Here is a 19,671-nt window from a genome sequence, read left to right on the forward strand (position 1 = left end):
GTGTAGAGGTCAGGCAGCTGCCATTTCAGGGGCCCACATGGCTTCATTTAATTCTGCGTCACACATAGCTAGGCCTACACTCAACACACATACAGGAAGGGTTTTGTGAGTGGTGTCGTGTTCTGTGTAACTGTGGGTACATACCTGGACGAAAATTTACTTTATCGTCGCTCTTGTCCTTCGTAGCTGAGACATGTGAGAAGATGGCGGAATCCCCCGGTGTACCGACCGCTGGTGGACCTGTTGACAATTGAAGAGCGACATGTCATAGTCACCTACAGGTTTGACCGTGCCACAATCCAGGAACTATGTACCCAGTTGGAGCCAGACCTGATGTCACCAATCCGCCATCCCACAGGAATCCCCCCTGACATGCAGGTGCTGTCAGTGCTCCATTTCCTTGCAAGTGGATCGTTTCAGACAACAGTGGCCATGGCATCAGGGATGTCCCAGCCTATGTTTTCCAACGTCTTGTCCAGAGTGTTGTCTGCCCTGCTGAAACACGTAAGGAGATACATCATTTTCCCTGAGGTGGAGGATTTGCCTACAGTTAAAGGTGACTTCTATGCCCTTGGACATATCCCCAACGTCATAGGTGCCATTGATGGGACCCATGTAGCTCTGGTCCCCCCCCACAGGAGTGAACAGGTGTACAGAAACAGGAAGAGTTATCATTCTATGAATGTACAGATGGTCTGTTTGGCAGACCAGTACATCTCCCAGGTTAATTCTATGTTCCCTGGCTCTGTGCATGACGCCTACATCCTGCGGAATAGCAGCATCCCTGATATGATGGGTCAACTCCAGAGGCACCGTGTATGGCTATTAGGGGACTCTGGTTACCCCAACCTTTCCTGGCTACTGACCCCAGTGAGGAATCCCAGGACCAGGGCAGAGGAACGCTACAATAAGGCCCATGGGCGGACTAGGAGGGTGATCAAACGCACCTTTGGCCTCCTTAAGGCCAGGTTCAGGTGCCTCCATATGACAGGTGGTTCCCTATTCTACTCACCGAAGAAGGTGTGCCAGACCATCATCGCCTGCTCGATGCTTCATAATTTGGCTTTATGACGCCAGGTGCCTTTTCTGTAGGAGGATGGTCCAGATGACGGTGTTGCGGCAGCTGTGGAGCCTGTGGAGCCTGGGGACAGTGATGACGAGGAAGCTGAGGAAGAAGACAACGACAACAGGGAGTCAGTCATACAGCAGTATTTCCAGTGACACACATGTGAGAACATTTTCAGATTTTACATTACATTCACTGTCACACGTCTTCCTCTATCCTGTGTGTAATTACTTGGAATTATTTGGTAATTGAGTTGTTTCTTTCCATTACGGTTTCACAGGTGTGGTTACCAACGTGTGTCATCTACTTGCATCCTTCAAGGACTTTTGATGTGTGACATTGGTATGTTGCTTTTACATCTCACAACACATTTTCACACTGTCATTGATATTACATTTTAACAAATCATAGACTGACTCCAGTTTGTTTTGTGTTTCAAGGGTGTTTATTGCAGTGCTCAGAATTGGGAGGGGGTTGTTAAATGGTGATGGCGGAGGAATGTCCATGGCATAGTCCAGTCTATTAGTCTCACAGGTGCACTGCCCATCTGGGCATAGGAAGAGGAGCTGGGGCAGTTCAAGTATGGACAGGGTAACAAAGTGGGGCAGTGGGGGGACAATCAGGCTGGTCTCATTTCCTGGTGGGGGTCTTGCCATCTTGATCTGTCCTGTTCCTGGATCTCAGGGACCGCTTGCGGGGTGGTTATCCGTCTGCAGGGGCTGGGGTGCTGGTGTGGTGGTCCTGTGGCGGGGCGTCCTGTCCACTAGTGCCGGCGGAGGTGGTGGGCAGTTCATCGTCCATGCTAGTGTCAGGGGCCCCTTGGAGTGCCACAGTGTCCCTCAGGGTCTGCTGTATGTCCTTCAGCACCCCTACGATGGTGTCCAGGGCGGAGCTGATGGTCCTGAGCTCCTCCCTGAACCCCAAATACTGTTCCTCCTGCAGGCGCTGGGTCTCCTTAAACTTGACCAGGACCGTGGCCATCGTCTCCTGGGAGTGGTGGTATGCTCCCATGATGGAGGTGAGGGCCTCGTGGAGAGTGGGTTCCCTTGGCCTGTCCGCCCCCTGTCGCACAGCAGCCCTCCCAGTTCCCCTGTGTTCCTGTGCCTCCGTCCCCTGGATCGTGTGCCCACTACCACTGCCCCCAGGTCCCTGTTGTTCTTGGGGTGGTGGGTTATCCTGGGTTCCCTGTAGTGGTGGACACACCGCTGATTGACCTGTCCTGGGTAGGGAGGTTTGGGCCCGCTGGGTGGGTGCTGTGCTGGTGTTACCAGAGGGTGGAAGGTCAGTGTTGGGCTGTGCCTGTGCGAGGGGAAACGACTGTCCTGAGGCCCACGATGGTCCGGGCTGGTCATCAGGCTCCAGTAGGGCAGAGCTGCTATCGTCACTGTGGGCCTCTTCTGGGGGTGGAGTGGTGTTGTCTGGACGCTCTGGTGTGGTGGCGGTCCTTCGTGTTCCTGCAGGGGCATAAGAGCATGATTATTGCGTGTGTGTGTGTCATGGTGTGCAATGGGTGGGTGACCGTGTACCCCAGTGCTAGCATTCCTGTGTGGGGGCTTGTGTGATGATGGTTAGGGGGTTGTTCTGGGTATGTGCAGTGGGCATGCTTAGGTGATAGGTGTCCATGCTTCGTTGTGTCATGCAGGGCTTGGTGTTGGGATGTGTAGTTTGTGTTATTAGTACATTAGTGAGGATTTAGGGTGATAGGGGAGGGTGTGAGGGTGGGGGTGTGTGATAGCATGCAGGTAGGGTGGGGGATATGTTAGTTAAGATTTGACTTACCAGTGTCCCATCCTCCACCGACTCCTCCGAGGCCCTCTGGATGCATGATGGTCAAGACTTGCTCCTCCCATGTTGTTAGTTGTGGGCGAGGAGGTGGGGGTCCGCCGCCAGTCCGCTGAACCACGATGTTGTGCCTGGAGACCGTTGAACGCACCTTCCCCCGTAGGTCGTTCCACCTCTTCCTGATGTCCTCCCTATTTCTTGGGTGCTGTCCCACAGTGTTGACCCTGTCCACTATTCTTCGCCATAGCTCCATCTTCCTGGCTATGGATGTGTGCTGTACCTGTGAGCCAAATAGCTGTGGCTCTACCTGGACAATTTCCTCCACCATGACCCGGAGCTCCTCCTCGGAAAAGCGGGGGTGTCTTTGGCGTGCCATGGGGTGGTGTGTGTGATGTGTAGGGCGGTGTGAGTGTTGATGTGTGTGGTGATGTATCGTGGTGTGTGGTGTTTTGTGCGAGGATGTTGTGTTGGTGATGGTGTTGTGTGCCTCTGCGTGGTGGGATTGTCTGATCTGTGCTGTGTCTCTGGCCTTCGTGATAGATTTTTGGTCGTAGGGGTTTGTGGGTGATGTGGGTGTGTGTTTTATATTGCGTTGGGTGTGTGGGAGTGTTGTTTGTATGTGTGTTAGGTGTGTGTATTTCGAATTGTCCAATGTGGCGGCGTTTTGGAGATGTGTGTGTATTTTGAGCGCGGCGGTGTGTACCGCCAATGGAATACCGCTGTTGAAAGACCGCCGCGTGGATTCGTGGGTCGTAATAGCATGGGCGTGTTTCTGTTGGCGTGGAGGTTTTGTTTTCACCAGTTTATCACTGACCTTTGGTGTGGCGGACTTGTGTGGGTGTCTGAATTTCGGCGGTTTCCGAGATGTGTGTCATAATAGCTGTGGGGAATTCCGCGGCCGCGGCGGTGTATTGGCGGTCTTCTGCACGGCGGTAAGCGCCTTTTACCGCCAATTTTGTAATGATCCCCTATGTTTCTAAAAGTTGGAATACTTTTTAAGAATCTAAAACTATTTCTAGAACTTAATTCAAACTTTTACAAAACTTTTAAACTCTAAAAGAAATGCTAACAGGGACTAACACAAGGCCCTAGCAGGACTTTTAAAAATTTAGAAAAATAGCTCAAATTTCAAAAATCAGTTTCTAATGACAATTTTTGGAATTTAGTCGTGTGATCAGGTATTGGCTGAGAAGTCCAGCAAATGCAAAGTCTTGTACCCCACCGCTGATCCACCAATGTAGGAAGTTGGCTCTGTATGCACTATTTCAAAGTAAGGAATAGTATGCACAGAGTCCAAGGGTTCCCCATAGAGGTAAGATAGTGGCAAAAAGAGATAATTCTAATGCTCTATTTTGTGGTAGTGTGGTCGAGCAGTAGGCTTATCAGAGGGTAGTGTTAAGCATTTGTTGTACACACACAAGCAATAAATGAGGAACACACACTCAGACAATTCCAGGCCAATAGGTTTTTGTATAGAAAAATATATTTTCTTAGTTTATTTTAAGAACCACAGATTCAAGATTTACAAGTAATACTTCAAATGAAAGGTATTTCAAGTAGGAACTTTAGGAACTTTGAATTAGCAAAATATCATATACAATTTTCACACAAATGGCAAATAGCTATTTTAAAACTGGACACAATGCAATTTTCAACAGTTCCTGGGGAGGTAAGTGTTTGTTAGTTTTTGCAGGTAAGTAAACCACCTACGGGGTTCAAGTTTGGGTCCAAGGTAGCCCACCGTTGGGGGTTCAGAGCAACCCCAAAGTTACCACACCAGCAGCTCAGGGTCGGTCAGGTGCAGAGGTCAAAGTGGTGCCCAAAACGCATAGGCTTCAATGGTGCCCCGGTTCCAGTCTGCCAGCAGGTAAGTATCCGCGTTTTTGGAGGGCAGACCAGGGGGGTTTTGTAGGGCACCGGGGGGGACACAAGTCCACACAGAAAGTATACCCTCAGCGGCACGGGGGCGGCCGGGTGCTGTGTGCAAACAAGCGTCGGGTTTGCAATAGAAATCATTGGGAGACCAAGGGGTCTCTTCAGCGATGCAGGCAGGCAAGGGTGGTGGTTCCTCAGGGTAACTACCACCTGGGCAAGGGAGACGGCCACCTGGGGGTCGCTCCTGCACTGGAGGTCGGATCCTTCAGGTCCTGGGGGCTGCGGGTGCAGTGTCTTTACCAGGCGTCGGGTCTTTGAAGCAGGCAGTCGCGGTCAGGGGGAGCCTTGGGATTCCCTCTGCAGGCGTCGCTGTGGGGGCTCAGGGGGTTAAACTCTGGCTACTCACGGTCTCGTAGTCGCCGGGGAGTCCTCCCTGTGGTGTTTGTTCTCCACAAGTCAATCCGGGGGCGTCGGTTGCAGAGTGCAAAGTCTCACGCTTCCGGCGGGAAACGTGTGTTGTTTCAAAGTTGCTTCTTTGTTGCAAAGTTGCAGTCTTTGGTGAACAGAGCCGCTGTCCTCAGGAGTTCTTGGTCCTTCTAGATGCAGGGTAGTCCTCTGAGGCTTCAGAGGTTGCTGGACCCCGGGAATGCGTCGCTGGAGCAGTGTCTTTAGAAGTGGGGAGACAGGCCGGTAGAGCTGGGGCCAAAGCAGTTGGTGTCTCCGTCTTCTCTGCAGGTTTTTCAGTTCAGCAGTCCTCTTCTTCTTAGGTTGCAGGAATCTGGGTTCCTAGGTTCTGGGGAGCCCCTAAACACAGAATTTAGGGGTGTGTTTAGGTCTGGGGGGTTAGTAGCCAATGGCTACTAGCCCAGAGGGCGGCTACACCCTCTTTGTGCCTCCTCCCTGAGGGGAAGGAGGCACATTCCTATCCCTATTGGGGGAATCCTCCATCTGCAAGATAGAGGATTTCTAAAAGTCAGAGTCACCTCAGCTCAGGACATCTTAGGGGCTGTCCTGACTGGCCAGAGACTCCTCCTTGTTTTTCCCATTATCTCCTCCGGCCTTGCCACCAAAAGTGGGGCCGTGGCCGGAGGGGGCGGGCAACTCCACTAGCTGGTGTGCCCTGGGGTGCTGTAACAAAGGGGGTGAGCCTTTGAGGCTCACTGCCAGGTGTTACAGTTCCTGCAGGGGGAGGTGTGAAGCACCTCCACCCAGTAAAGGCTTTGTTACTAGCCACAGAGTGACACAGGCACTCTCCCCATGTGGCCAGCAACATGTCTGGAGTGTGGCAGGCTGCTAAAACCAGTCAGCCTACACGGGTAGTCGGTTAAGGTTTCAGGGGGCACCTCTAAGGTGGCCTCTGGGGTGTATGTTACAATAAAATGTACACTGGCATCAGTGTGCATTTATTGTGCTGAGAAGTTTGATTCCAAACTTCACAGTTTTCAGTGTAGCCATTATGGTGCTGTGGAGTTCGTGCATGACAGACTCCCAGACCATATACTCTTATGGCTACCCTGCACTTACAATGTCTAAGGTTTTGCTTAGACACTGTAGGGGCATAGTGCTCATGCACTTATGCCCTCACCTATGGTATAGTGCACCCTGCCTTAGGGCTGTAAGGCCTGCTAGAGGGGTGACTTATCTATACCTGTAGGCAGTGTGAGGTTGGCATGGCACCCTGAGGGGAGTGCCATGTCGACTTAGTCTTTTTATCCCCACTAGCACACACAAGCTGGCAAGCAGGGTGTCTGTGCTGAGTGAGGGGTCCCCAGGGTGGCATAAGATATGCTGCAGCCCTTAGAGACCTTCCCTGGCATCAGGGCCCTTGGTATCAGGGGTACCAGTTACAAGGGACTTACCTGGATGCCAGGGTGTGCCAATTGTGGAAACAAAAGTACAGGTTAGGGAAAGAACACTGGTGCTGGGGCCTTACTAGCAGGCCTCAGCACACTTTCAAATCATAACTTGGCAAAAAGTCAGGGGGTGTTAGGGTTTGTGCACAGCAAAGAGCATGTCCCCTCTCACTGCACTAGTGGGTTCTGTAATAGCTCCCTTTAAACTTACTATTGAAAGCCTTTCTTGTTATCTCACCTTCCCCCCCCCCTAGGCTTCTGTGTATGTTGTTTAATGTGCTGTTTTGTTTACACATTGGGCCTTGCTTTTACCAAGGCTTCTTTAAAACACTCCTCTCTAGGCCATGTGTTAATTTAACTCATTTGCATAATAACTGAAACTCTGCACACCTTTCAAGAACATGTGCAGCATGTGAGGACCACACCCAGCTCTTCAAACCACACCCAGCTCTGCACACCTTTCAAGAACATGTGCAGCATGTGAGGACCACACCCAGCCCTGTCTATAAAAGGCAGCCCCCGAGCCTCACCCAGTGCTTGTGCTCGTCTACCTCCCGCTTACCTGAGGACAGATCCCTCGGCGCTGGCACTCCTGCTCTCTACAGACTTTCATTGGCTTCAATGGGCGCAGCTGCTGGCTCTTCCTTCTTCCGGTTTCCGGTTCCTCCTTGCCTTAGCCTCTCTCCTACAAGCAACCTGCAAAAGAGAAAGAAGACAAGGTTAGACTGATCAGTATCTCTTGCCAGCAACAAGTAAGTGCAAAACTTTTATTACCTGAAAGAACTTTGACAACAATTTCTGGATTCGTGTATAGACAATTTGAAACAAGATACCTTCCACGAACATTGTGATTCAAACTCTTTGTTACAAGAATACTTTGCGGAACCTTGTGAAGCAAACATTTTTTTTTTTTATGGAACTTTTAAGAATCGAACCGTGGAAACCATTAACAGCAAGGCAAACAGTAAATCAAGGACTTGCACAAATTACATGCTGTATTTTGATGTAAAAGTACAGTATTTGTTTTATAAAAGATTCTGGAAATATGGGAAAAGTGAGTCTGCTATTGGGAATTTAGGCTTTAGTTATATTAAGATGAATGTTTGATATTGGTAATTCTGATAACGGTATTTGTTTAATGTTTTAGAAGCTTTAGAGTAATAGAAAGCACATCCCAGAGCAGTAACACATTCCAAACCTGGAAACTAGAGACCAGGATCCAAGAGGTACTTTTAGAAGAAAATTTCTAATAAATAAAGGGATAGTCAGGAACCCAGTTAGGAATAGGTTGTACTTATCTGTTCTTTGTTTATGTTTCATTAGGCACCAGTATCTACAAAAGTCAGAGAGGGCCGCAGATTTGTGCAGCACTTCAACAGTGGAAACGCAAGAACGGTGTTGTCTCTTTATTTTATTTTATCCACTTCCCCCATTCCCTTGAGCTTCTGTTCTTAGTGCACTGTTTTAAAAACTAGTGTGCTGGAACAAGCAGTTTCAGGGTGGGGTCGGATTGTCTTCAACCTCCATCAGAACTGAACAAGGACTCAGGTGAGCTGGGCTTTGACAGAAGCACAAGCCTTAAAAAAAAATTAAAAAAAATTCAGTTCTGGTGGACGATGAATATCGGGGAAGAAATAGAGGGCATTGACGTCACGGATATGGCGCAGGCCCTAAATGAGGACTTGGCTCATAATGAATCAGTGTCTGGCATCTTGCAACATATGCAAGAGGAAATAGAGAGATTAAAGATGGAGAATACCTCTTTAAAACAGGATTTAAGCAGGTATAAATTTAGGGTATCTCAGTGGAACACAGCTTTTACACCTTTGTTTAAAACCTCCTCAGAGACAGGGGCGCCATCAAAACATACAACTTTGCCTCCCCCAGTTGAGGTCACTGTTAATGTTCCTAATGCTGTGCCCTTAGCAGCACCTGAACGTTTTCATGGAGATAGTAACAAATTCCATGTTTTTATCAATCAATGTCAATTACACTTCGTTTGTAAGCCACAACAGTTCCCTACTGATGCTACGAAAGTGGCATTCGTCTTGTCTTATTTGGGTGGCACAGCAGCCAATTGGTCAATTCCTTTTGTGGAGAGAGATGATCCCATCCTCCATAATTGGAATCAATTTAAACGTACCATGACCAGCCTTTTTGCAAAACACACTTTCATGCAGGCAAGTGATAATGAGCTTTTAAATCTTAAACAAGGTAACAAGGATTTATTGACCTATCTCACTAGTTTTAATCGTTTACTCACCGAGACACAGTGGCCAGAAGAAAAGCGTGTCTCCCTTTTCTATAAAGGTTTGAGAGACGAGTTAAAAGACGCGCTGGCTCATATCGTTGATTTGCCAGAAGACTATTCGGACTTTGTAGATTTAGTTGTGAAATTAGAACATAGACTAGGAGAAAGAAAGGGAGATAAATACAAACTGGAATCACGGTTAACTTTTATTAGACACGAGAAGAAAGACCCAGATAATAAACTCCCTGAACCTGAGCCTATGCAAATAGGGACACTCAGAGGTCCACTCACATCAGAGGAAAAAGAAAGGAGAAAACTTCAATTATGTTTATATTGTGGAAGTGCAGGTCACTTTGCCAGAGAATGTCCAGTAAAGCCTAAAAATCCACAAAAGGGTGCTGTTTCCTCCACCTCCTCAACTGAATCGGGAAACGATTAAGCTCGACGAGGGAGAGGTTACTTGTTCGAGAAAACATCTTAATCAAACCTCTAATGCTGCAGCCTTCATGGTACCGCACATACCTAGACATTTCATAATTCAGGTCGTTTTAATTGTTACTACCCAAGTGAGGCATTCTCTCCCTGTCCTACTGGACTCAGGCGCGACAGGAAATTTTGTGGATAATAAGTTAGCTGAAAACTTAGGACTTCCTATGTGCCTAAAGCCTTGTCCAGAAGCAGTATGTGCAGTGGATGGGTCAGAATTGACCTCTGGATTAATCACAAAACAAACAAGTCCACTTGTTATGGTCTGTCAGAACGGGCACACAGAGGTGATTAGCTTTGATCTGATAGATACTCCTAATTTTGGTTTGATTCTCGGGGTACCCTGGTTAACAACTCATAACCCAAAAATTGATTGGGTGAATAGAACTGTTACTTTGGATTCCTCTTTCTGTAGAACCAATTGCTATCAAGAAGCAGGTACAGAACAGAGCACAGTATTACACTGTGCTAGTGTTACACAAGATGAACCACGTCTCCCTCCTGAATATTCTGACTTTAAAGACGTCTTTGATCCAGTAAAGGCTAGTGTGCTGCCCCCACATAGGTCTTATGACTGTCGTATAGATCTTATCCCAGGGGCCCCTTTACCTAATAACAGAGTATATGCTTTGACTGACGAAGAAACCAAATACTTAAGAACCTACCTAGATGACCTACTACAGTCTGGGTTCATCCGTCATTCCACATCTCCGGTGTCATCTCCACTCTTTTTTATCCCGAAGCCGGATAAATCCCTGCGCGCGTGTATCGATTATAGAGGACTAAATAAGGCTACAATAAAGAATAAATATCCTCTTCCTCTAATACCTGTGTTGTTGGATCAATTAAGACATTCTACTGTATACACTAAACTAGATCTGCGGGGAGCTTACCACCTGGTCCGAGTAAAAGAGGGGGATGAGTGGAAGACAGCTTTCAAGACAAAGTTTGGTTTATTTGAGTACACAGTAATGCCCTTTGGGTTATGTAATGCCCCTGCGGCCTTTCAGTTCTTTATAAATGAGGTCCTACACGAATTCCTGGACGTTTGTGTCATAGTATACATAGACAACATCCTCATTTACTCTAAGAACTCAGAAGAACATACCCAACATGTTCGTGCAGTATTATCAAAGTTAAAAGAAAATCATCTTTTTGCTAAGTTAGAAAAGTGTACTTTTAATGTCAGCAAGGTGGACTTTTTAGGATATTGCCTGTCACCTCAAGGAATAACTATGGATGTAAAGAAAATCAGTGCTATTGCTGATTGGCCAGAACCATCCTCTGTAAAAGATATTCAGAAATTTCTGGGTTTCGCCAATTTTTATAGGAGGTTTATTGCACATTTTGCAGACATTGCGGCCTCAATAACTACCTTGTTGCGGAAAGGGCAACGATTTCTTTGGACTGATGAGGCGGCACACGCCTTTCAACTCCTAAAACAAAAGTTCACTTCAGCCCCAATTCTGAAACATCCTGATCCTGACTTGCCTTTTTTTGTTGAAGCAGATGCTTCACAAGTAGCTTTAGGAGGAGTTCTCTCTCAACGAGATGCAGTAGATGGCCAGTTACATCCTATAGCCTTCTATTCCAAAAAGTTATTACCAGCTGAACAAAATTACACTGTGGCTGAAAGGGAACTACTAGCTATCAAAGTAGCCTTTTCAGAATGGAGGCACCATTTAATGGGAGCCAAGTACCCAGTTACAATCTTTTCTGACCATAGGAACCTACAGTTTTTTGGATCACTTAAAGCACTAACACCACGTCAGATGCGCTGGTTAAATTTTTTTAGCACATTTGACTTTGTAATAACCTATAGACCAGGTGCACAACAAATTCAATCTGATGTGTTATCTAGATACGGACATACTTCAGACATGAAACAAGATAAAATAGGAGAACCCATTATTCCTCCCCAAAAGTTTTTGGCACCAGTACAACAGAAGGATTTCATCACAGATCTATATAATGCACACATGCAAATAGCACCTCAGGATTGGTTAAAGGATTCCCATAACACAATACAACGAGGTTTATTGTATCACGACAACATGCTGTTAGTGCCCACCTCTGAATTACACACACAGGTGATAATTTGGCATCACGCCTCACCGTTGGCAGGTCATCCTGGTTGGGTAAAAACCCTGGAAAATGACCAAAAACACTTTTGGTGGGACACTATAAGAAAGGACATTAAGCAATTTGTCACTACCTGTCCAATTTGTGCAAGACATAAATCTTCTCATAAGGCCCCTGACGGCTTGTTAATACCAATGCCAACACCCAAACAACCTTGGCACACTGTGAGCGTAGACTTTATTGTAGGTTTACCACCTGTAAAATCTTTCACAACAGTGTTGGTTATAGTGGATTTTTTATCTAAAATGGCACATTTTGTACCATTACGGAAATTACCCACGGCGGCAGAATTTGCCGATATTTTTATAAGGGAAATTGTGCGTTTACATGGTTTGCCAAGCAAAGTGGTGTCAGACCGAGGGAGCCAGTTCAACTCTAAATTTTGGAAAAAATTATGTAAAAAACTGAAAATAGATGTGGCATTATCCACTGCTTTCCACCCAGAGACAGATGGACAGACTGAACGACTGAACCAAACCTTACTTCAAACGCTACGTTGTTTATTGGCTGATTATTCTAGTGAATGGTTGGAAGCTCTCCCTGTAGCGGAGTTTGTTTATAATAATACTGAGCATTCAGCTCTACTTTGCTCACCATTCTATTTCTTGCAGGGGTATCATCCAAGAGCTATACCCATTTTGTTAGAAGATTCTCTGTTACCTACAGTAACGGATAGACTAACGAGGTTAGGTGACATGCAAGACAAAGCCAGGAAACATTTATTAAAGTACAAGGAAAGCATGAAAAGACAAGCAGACAAACACAGATCTGAGGCCCCAATGTATAAAATCGGTGACAAGGTATGGCTCTCCGCAAAGAACCTAAACATAGAGGGATCCCGAAAGCTGCAACCACGTTTCATTGGACCCTTTAGTATAACTGCCATAGTAAACCCGGTAACAGTAAAATTAGATTTACCAAAAGAATATCCAGTACATACTACATTCCATGTGTCCTTGCTTAAGCCGTACAATCCAAAAACCCGACCTGAACCACCACCTCCACCCATACCAATTAAGGGAAATCTAGAATATGAAGTGAAAAGCATAAAAGACTCAAAAAGAATTAGTGGACGTCTGTTTTATTTAGTAGAGTGGAAAGGATATGATGAATCTGAGAATTCATGGGAACCAGCATCATATGTACATGCCCCACAGCTGATTAGAACCCCGTCCTGTAGGAGGGCCTTTGAGGGGGGCAACTGTTAGGGTTTGTGCACAGCAAAGAGCATGTCCCCTCTCACTGCACTAGTGGGTTCTGTAATAGCTCCCTTTAAACTTACTATTGAAAGCCTTTCTTGTTATCTCACCTTTCCCCCCCCCCTAGGCTTCTGTGTATGTTGTTTAATGTGCTGTTTTGTTTACACATTGGGCCTTGCTTATACCAAGGCTTCTTTAAAACACTCCTCTCTAGGCCATGTGTTAATTTAACTCATTTGCATAATAACTGAAACTCTGCACACCTTTCAAGAACATGTGCAGCATGTGAGGACCACACCCAGCTCTTCAAACCACACCCAGCTCTGCACACCTTTCAAGAACATGTGCAGCATGTGAGGACCACACCCAGCCCTGTCTATAAAAGGCAGCCCCCGAGCCTCACCCAGTGCTTGTGCTCGTCTACCTCCCACTTACCTGAGGACAGATCCCTCGGCGCTGGCACTCCTGCTCTCTACAGACTTTCATTGGCTTTAATGGGCGCAGCTGCTGGCTCTTCCTTCTTCCGGTTTCCGGTTCCTCCTTGCATTAGCCTCTCTCCTACAAGCAACCTGCAAAAGAGAAAGAAGACAAGGTTAGACTGATCAGTATCTCTTGCCAGCAACAAGTAAGTGCCAAACTTTTATTACCTGAAAGAACTTTGACAACAATTTCTGGATTCGTGTATAGACAATTTGAAACAAGATACCTTCCACGAACATTGTGATTCAAACTCTTTGTTACAAGAATACTTTGCGGAACCTTGTGAAGCAAACTTTTTTTTTTTTATGGAACTTTTAAGAATCGAACCGTGGAAACCATTAACAGCAAGGCAAACAGTAAATCAAGGACTTGCACAAATTACATGCTGTATTTTGAGGTAAAAGTACAGTATTTGTTTTATAAAAGATTCTGGAAATATGGGAAAAGTGAGTCTGCTATTGGGAATTTAGGCTTTAGTTATATTAAGATGAATGTTTGATATTGGTAATTCTGATAACGGTATTTGTTTAATGTTTTAGAAGCTTTAGAGTAATAGAAAGCACATCCCAGAGCAGTAACACATTCCAAACCTGGAAACTAGAGACCAGGATCCAAGAGGTACTTTTAGAAGAAAATTTCTAATAAATAAAGGGATAATCAGGAACCCAGTTAGGAATAGGTTGTACTTATCTGTTCTTTGTTTATGTTTCATTAGGCACCAGTTTCTACAAAAGTCAGAGAGGGCCTCAGATTTGTGCAGCACTTCAACAGTGGAAACGCAAGAACGGTGTTGTCTCTTTATTTTATTTTATCCACTTCCCCCCTTCCCTTGAGCTTCTGTTCTTAGTGCACTGTTTTAAAAACTAGTGTGCTGGAACAAGCAGTTTCAGGGTGGGGTCGGATTGTCTTCAACCTCCATCAGAACTGAACAAGGACTCAGGTGAGCTGGGCTTTGACAGGGGGTAACCATGCCAAGGAGGCATTTCCTTACACAACCCCCCCAAACGAAAGAGGATGAGTCTAACCTTTCCCAAGAGAGTCTTCATTTGCTAAGTGGAAGAACCTGGAAAGGCCATCTGCATTGGCAGTCCCAGGTCTGTGTTCCACTATAAAGTCCATTCCCTGTAGGGAGATGGACCACCTCAACAGTTTTGGATTTTCACTTTTCATTTGCATCAGCCATCTGAGAGGTCTGTGGTCAGTCTGAACTACAAAGTGAGTACCAAAGAGGTATGGTCTCAGCTTCTCCAGGGACCAAACCACAGCAAAGGCCTCCGTCTCAATGGCACTCCAACGCTGCTCCCTGGGGAGTAACCTCCTGCTAATGAAAGCAACAGGCTGGTCAAGGCCATCATCATTTGTTTGGGACAAAACTGCCCCTATCCCATGTTCAGAGGCATCAGTCTGCACAGTGAACTGCTTGGAGTAATCTGGAGCTTTGAGGACTGGTGCTGTGCACATTGCTTGTTTCAGGGTGTCAAAGGCCTGTTGACATTCTACAGTCCAGTTTACCTTCTTGGGCATTTTCTTGGAGGTAAGTTCGGTGAGGGCTGTCACTATGGATCCATATCCCTTCACAAACCTCCTGTAGTACCCAGTCAAGCCAAGGAATGCCCTGACTTGAGTCTGGGTTTTTGGAGCTGCCCAGTCCAGAATAGTCTGGCTCTTAGGCTGGAGTGGCTGAACTTGGCCTCCACCTTCAAGGTGACCCAAGTAAACCACAGTGCCCTGCCCTATCTGGCTTTTGGATGCCTTGATAGAGAGGCCTGCTGCTTGCAGAGCCTTCAAAACCTTCTTCAAGTGGACCAGGTGATCCTGCCAGTTGGAGCTAAAGACAGCAATATCGCCAAGATAGGCTGCACTAAAGGACTCCAAGCCAGCAAGGACTTGATTCACCAACCTTTGGAAGGTGGCAGGGGCATTCTTTAAACCAAAGGGCATAACAGTAAACTGATAATGCCCATCAGGTGTGGAGAATACTGTCTTTTCTTTTGCTCCTGGTGCCATTTTGATTTGCCAGTACCCTGCTGTTAAGTCAAAGGTATTTAAGAATTTGTCAGCACCTAGTTTGTCAATTAGTTCATCTGCCCTTGGAATGGGATGGGCATCTGTCTTGGTGACAGAATTAAGTCCTCTGTAGTCCACACAAAACCTCATCTCTCTCTTTCCATCTTTGGTGTGAGGTTTGGGGACTAAGACCACTGGGCTAGCCAAGGGACTGTCAGAGTGCTCAATGACTCCCAATTCCAGCATCTTGTGGACTTCCACCTTGATGCTTTACTTAACTTGGTCAGACTGTCTGAAAATGTTATTCTTGACAGGCATGCTGTCTCCTGTGTCCACATCATGGGTACACAGGTGTGTCTTATCAGGGGTTAGGGAAAAGAGCTCAGCAAACTGTTGCAGGACCTTCCTACAGTCAGATTGCTGTTGGCCAGAGAGGGTGTCTGAATAGATCACTCCATCTACTGAACCATCTTTAGGGTCTGTGGAGAGGAGATCAGGGAGAGGTTCACCCTCAGCTTCCTGGTCCTCATCTGTTACCATCAACATATTCACATCTGCCCTGTCATGGAAGAGTTTTAGGCGGTTCACATGGATCACCCTTTTGGGGGTCCTGCTAGTGCCTAGGTCTACCAGGTAGGTGACTTGACTCTTCTTTTCTAGCACTGGATAAGGGCCACTCCATCTGTCCTGAAGTGCCCTGGGAGCCACAGGCTCCAGAAACCAGACTTTCTGCCCTGGCTGAAATTCAATCAAAGCAGCCTTTTGGTCATACCAAAACTTCTGGAGCTGTTGGCTGGCCTTAAGGTTTTTAACTTTCCTTTTCCATATACTCTGCCATCCTTGAACGTAGGCCTAGTACATAGTCCACTATATCTTGCTTAGGCTCATGAAGAGGTCTCTCCCAGCCTTCTTTTACAAGAGCTAGTGGTCCCCTTACAGGATGGCCAAACAGAAGTTCAAAGGGGGAAAACCCTACTCCCTTCTAAGGCACCTCTCTGTAGGCGAAAAGCAGACATGGCAAGAGGACATCCCATCTCCTTTTGAGTTTTTCAGGGAGCCCCATGATCATGCCTTTCAATGTCTTGTTAAATCTTTCAACAAGACCATTGGTTTGTGTATGGTATGGTGTGGTGAATTTGTAAGTCACCCCACACTCATTCCACATATGTTTCAGGTATGCTGACATAAAGTTGGTACCTCTGTCAGACACCACCTCCTTAGGAAAACCCACTCTGGTAAAAATACCAATGAGTGCCTTGGCTACTGCAGGGGCAGTAGTCGACCTAAGGGGAATTGCTTCAGGGTATCTAGTAGCATGATCCACTACTACTAGTATGTATTGGTTCCCTGAGGCTGTGGGAGGTTCAAGTGGACCCACTATGTCCACACCCACTCTTTCAAAGGGGACCCCCACCACTGGAAGTGGAATGAGGGGGGCCTTTGGGTGTCCACCTGTCTTACCACTGGCTTGACAGGTGGCACAGGAGACACAAAACTCCTTGACCTTCTGGGACATGTTGGGCCAATAGAAGTGGTTGACTAACCTCTTTCACGTCTTGGTCTGACCCAAATGCCCAGCAAGAGGAATATCATGAGCTAAGGTCAGAATGAACTCTCTAAACTCCTGAGGCACTACCACTCTCCTAGTGGCACCAGGTTTGGGATCTCTTGCCTCAGTGTAAAGGAGCCCATCTTCCCAATAGACTCTATGGCCCTCATTACGACCCTGGCGGTTTGTAACCGCCAGGGCCGCTGGACGCGGAGGCACCGCCGACAGGCCGGCGGTGCCCCACGGGGCATTCTGACCGCGGCGGCTTAGCCGCGGTCAGAGAAGGGAAACCGGCGGTCTCCCGCCGGTTTCCCGCTGCCCCCAAGGAATCCTCCAAGCCGGCGCAGCTTGCTGCGCCGGCTTGGGGATTCCGACTCCCCCTCCCGCCATCCAGTTCCTGGCGGTTCTCCCGCCGGGAACCGGATGGCGGGAGGGGGAGTCGCGGGGCCCCCGTAAGAGGGCCCCAAAATGTATTTCACTGTCTGCCTTGCAGACAGTGAAATACGCGACGGGTGCAACAGCACCCGTCGCACCTTCCCACTCCGCCGGCTCTATTACGAGCCGGCATCCTCATGGGAAGGGAGTTTTTCCCTGGGCTGGCGGGCGGTCTTTTGGAGACCGCCCGCCAGCCCAGGGAAAAACTCATAATACCCTCCGCGGTCTTCTGACCGCGGAGCGGTATTACGGAGGGCGGAATTCTGGCGGGCGGCCTCCGCCGCCCGCCGGAGTCATAATGAGGGCCAATGTGTTCCTGTTACTTTTCCATTGGGCTCTTCAGCAGCTTGCTGCCTAAGGCTTTCAAGAGAGGGACAGGTTTCTTGCCCCTTACACAACTGCTCCCTTGTGGGTCCCCCTGGGCCTAGGAGCTCAACCTGATAAGGTTCAAATTCCAGAGGCTCAGTTCCCTCAGAGGGCAGAACTTCTTCCTGAGAAGAGAGGTTCTCTTTTTCTTGTTGTGTTGAAGCTGGTTCCCCAGTCTTCTTTCCTTTTCTCTTGGAGGGTTGGGCCCTTTTTCCAGGCTCCAACACCACTTTTCCACCCTGAGCCTTACACTGTGCCCTTGTCTTGACACATACCAGTTCAGGGATACCCAGCATGGCTGCATGGGTTTTCAGTTCTACCTCAGCCCATGCTGAGGACTCTAGGTCATTTCCAAGCAAACAGTCTACAGGGATATTTGAGGAGACCACCACCTGCTTCAGGCCATTGACCCCTACCCACTCTAAAGTTACCATAGTCATGGGATGGACTTTAGTCTGATTGTCAGCGTTGGTGACTGGATAAGTTTGTCCAGCCAGGTATTGACCAGGGGAAACCAGTTTCTCTGTCACCATGGTGACACTGGCACCTGTATCCCTCAGGCCTTCTACACTTTGCCCATTAATTAAGAGTTGCTGCCTGTATTTTTGCATATTATGGGGCCAGGCAGCCAGTGTGGCTAAATCCACCCCACCCTCAGAGATTAGTGTAGCTTCAGTGTGAACCCTGATTTGCTCTGGGCACACTGTTGATCCCACTTGGAGACTGGCCATTCCAGTGTTAGCTGGAGTAGAGTTAGAAGTGGAACCTTTCTTGGGGCAGGCCTTGTCTCCAGTTTGGTGTCCAGGCTGGTTACAGCTACGACACCAGGCCTTTTTGGGATCAAAGTTTTTACCCTTGTACCCAAAATTGGATTGTGAAGAGGCTCTGGGCCCACCCTCCTGAGCAGGTTTTTGGGGCCCTGTAGAAGACTCTTTACTATTTTTACCTTTGGATGTCTCAACACTCTTCCCCTGGGGAGGCTTTGTGACCCCCTTCTTTTGGTCACCCCCTGTGGAAGTCTTGGTCACCCTAGTCTTGACCCAATGGTCCGCCTTCTTTCCCAATTCTTGGGGAGAAATTGGTCCTAGGTCTACCAGATGCTGATGCAGTTTATCATTGAAACAATTACTTAACAGGTGTTCTTTCACAAATAAGTTGTACAGCCCATCATAATCAATTACACCACTGCCTTGAATCAAACAATCCAGTGTTTTCACTGAGTAGTCAACAAAATCAACCCAGGTCTGGCTTGAGGATTTTTGAGCCCCCCTGAACCTAATTCTATACTATTCAGTGGAGAATCCAAAGCCCTCAATCAGGGTAGCCTTCATGAGGTCATAGGATTCTGCCTCTTTTCCAGAGTGTGAGGAGTCTATCCCTACACTTTCCAGTGAACATTTCCCAAAGGAGAGCACCCCAGTGAGATCTGTTTACTTTTCTGGTTGCACAAGCCCTCTCAAAAGCTGTGAACCATTTGGTGATGTCATCACCATCTTAATATTTAGTTACAATCCCTTTAGGGATTTTCAACTTGTCAGGAGAATCTCTGACCCTATTTATGTTGCTGCCACCATGGATGGGACCAAAACCCATCTCTTGTCTTTCCCTTTCTATGGCTAGGAGCTGTCTCTCTAAAGCCAATTTTTTGACCATCCTGGCTAACAGTAGGTCATCTTCACTGAGGCTGTCCTCAGTGATTCCAGAGTTGCTGGACCCTCCTGTGAGAGAACCAGTATCTCTGACTATCACAGTTGGAGTCAGGGTTTGAGGAGCCCTGACTTCCCTAACTAGGACTGGAGGTGGGACTTCCTCCACATCACTAGTTTCCTCCTCTGTGAGGTCATCCTCAGAGGGGTTGTTCTTGGCAAACTCTGCCAAAAGCTCCTGGAGCTGTAATTTGGTAGGGTTTGAACCAGTTCTAATCTTTTTTTATTTTGCAGAGACCTTAACTCTTTCATCCTAAGATGTAGGTAAGGGGTGATGTTGAGTTCCATCACATTCCCTTCTGCATTAGACATTATGGGGGTCATTACAACCGTGGCGGACGGTGTTAAAGGTGCGGCAATACAACAAACAGGCTGGCGGACCAAAAAAGGGAATTATGACCCCGGCGGAAACCGCCAACAAAGACAGCCACTTTAACACACCGCCCGCCACGGCGATACAGACAAGCAGCGCGG

This window comes from Pleurodeles waltl, chromosome 7 (genome assembly GCF_031143425.1).
Source record: "Pleurodeles waltl isolate 20211129_DDA chromosome 7, aPleWal1.hap1.20221129, whole genome shotgun sequence".
NCBI lineage: Eukaryota > Metazoa > Chordata > Amphibia > Caudata > Salamandridae > Pleurodeles > Pleurodeles waltl.